The sequence below is a fragment of the Lipotes vexillifer genome, unplaced genomic scaffold, assembly GCF_000442215.2.
Source record: "Lipotes vexillifer unplaced genomic scaffold, Lipotes_vexillifer_v1.1 scaffold1293, whole genome shotgun sequence".
NCBI lineage: Eukaryota > Metazoa > Chordata > Mammalia > Artiodactyla > Lipotidae > Lipotes > Lipotes vexillifer.
In genome coordinates, this window is record NW_006790911.1 from 1,640,428 (window position 1) to 1,642,918 (window position 2,491).

Consider the following 2,491-nt stretch of genomic DNA (forward strand, 5'->3'; position numbering starts at 1 on the left):
TTGCTCTCTTTTTGACAGAGAGAATGAAATCTTGGTAATGGATAGTATATTTACAATTTGAAAATTATCATTCCTGATAATAAAATAGGAAAAAGAACCAGGTGGCACTTCTGGATACATCTGTTGAATGATACATAATAAATATTTTGATAAGCCACATGTCATAGTTGTAAAATGCCCAAACCAGATCACTGGGTTCAAATTTAAATAGTGACACAAACTAGCTGTGTAATTCTGAGTTGCCTCCCCTTTCTTTGCCAATCCCTCTGTCTATAAATATGGGTAATAATAGTACCTACCCTCATAGGGTCGTTCTGTTGGGGGTCACCAAGGCCACCCTGAGTCTCAACGATGTGCTAGAAGGGTTCCCAAGATTCAGAAAAGCTGTTATACTCACAGTCATGGATCCTTACGGTGAAAGGATACAGATTAGAATCAGCAAAGGGAAAGGACACATGAGGCAAAGTCCAGCTGCCAACTTCCAGATGTCCCTTCCCAGTGGAGTCACATGGGGGTGCCCTTAATTCTCTCAGCAACAGTATGTGACAACATGTGTGGAGTGTGGTCAACCAGAGAAGCTCAACTGAGCTCTCATCCCTAGAGTTTGATTAGGTGTCAGTCATAGAAGCCTGCAGCACCAGATGACTGACCTCAGCTATTCAGACCTCAGCCTCCCCTCCCCCAAGCAAAAACAGGTGTTCACCATAAGTGTATCTGATCCACTTGGAACAGGAGAAGCCTCTAGCATATACACAAACTCTCTCATCAGTCAGACTGTTGGAAGAGCTCAGAGGTTATCCAGGAACTGGCCTAAGGCCAATTCTGAAGGAGGGCCTTTCCTTGGAATGTGTAGCATTTGAGGAACTTATGCCTGCTGAGCTAACCCTTGCCTGCCCAGTGGTTATGAGGAATAAATGAGTTAATCAATTAACTTAGAATAGTGCCTGGCTCATGTAAGCAAATAAATATAATGGTCAGCTAGAGTTCCTTCTTGTGGACCTCTGTGAGCTGAACGAAGCAGATTAGTTTGGAATACAAACAAGAAATAGCTATATTCCGTGGATCTTGTGATCATGACATAAGTCCTCAAGTTTGGAATAATGGGCATTACGAGCAAATTAAATATTTTAGCGAGCAGTGTTTTAAAAAAGCAGTGTTTTAAAAAGGAGTTCCCAGTGAAACACCAAATCCTCACGTTTTGTCTTTTTGTTCTTTACAGGGCTCTGAAATCAGCAAGGCAGTAATCAAAGAGCAGAACTGTTTGAGGAATACAACAAGAAAGCAGGTACAGAGTGGTTCTCAATAATTAACCCATAATATTCATTTCGACTGATGATTAATTCAAACTTCTAGGCCCTATTATTAAAAAGATTTTACAGAAAAGCCAGTTTGGTGTCTTAGAATGTGTGTGACTGCATATCACAGATGGCTGACCATATCCTAAAGAGGAACTGATTTCTATGTATACATTAAATCAATTCTGAAGGTTTCAGTTAGGCCAGTCCTAGGTAGACATGTAAAGGAATTAACTAATTATTATTATTTGTTATTAAATCAACACATATTCATTAAAGGCCTGCTATATGGCAGACACTCATCTATGAGGTATTTGGTGATTTTATAGACTTGGACAAAACAGGCATGGTCCATTCCCACCCTCATGGTGCTTACAGTTCAGTGAAAGTGATATGAAGTAAATAAGCAATATCAATATGTGAATAAAAATTGTGATAAATGCTATGAAGAGAAATTGCAGAGTTCTGTAGGAGAAAATATTGGGAAATAAGGGAGGAATCTACTGTAGATGGACTAGACAGAGTTGTTGCTTTGGAAGATGATGTTTCAACTAAGAGCTGAAGTGTAAGGAAAGGAGTCCCAGGCAGATGGAACAGCAGTGGATAAAGAACATAACTGTGAAAAAGGTTAAAGTGGCTGTAGCAAAGTCACAGAGGTGGAGACAAGTATAAGATGAAGCTGGGTTGAAACTGGGATGAACATGAATATGGTAACCGGCCCAGTCCCATAGGGCCTTAATGGCTCAGGTAAAGTGTCTTCAGACCAGCTCTGCTTGGCCACTTTCTGCCCTTGGCATTTCCGTGCTATGTCATTTGCTGTTCTCTGCTGGTCCCCTGAATATTGAAGCTTTCAAATCTGCCACCCAGCCCCACCCTTCTACATCTCCTGCCAAAGTACGGTGTAAAGGGCTTATGACTGTGCAAAGAGGTTCTCAATGCATCCAAATACTAGTTCCATAATATGTTCTGTATAAAATGGTTTGGGGTCAAGAAGGTTTGAAAAGTTCTGAATACTGTACCACTCTCAGGAGCTTTAAATACACATTAACATGTTATAGTTTCTGGGAAGTTCTGTAGTACAAACATATGTGTATGTGTTTTGTGTGTGTGTGTGGACGTCTCGTTACTGAACTTAATATTTAACCAGTATTTCCAGGTTTACATTAGAAAATGTTTCAGAATTTTCCCCTTAGAAA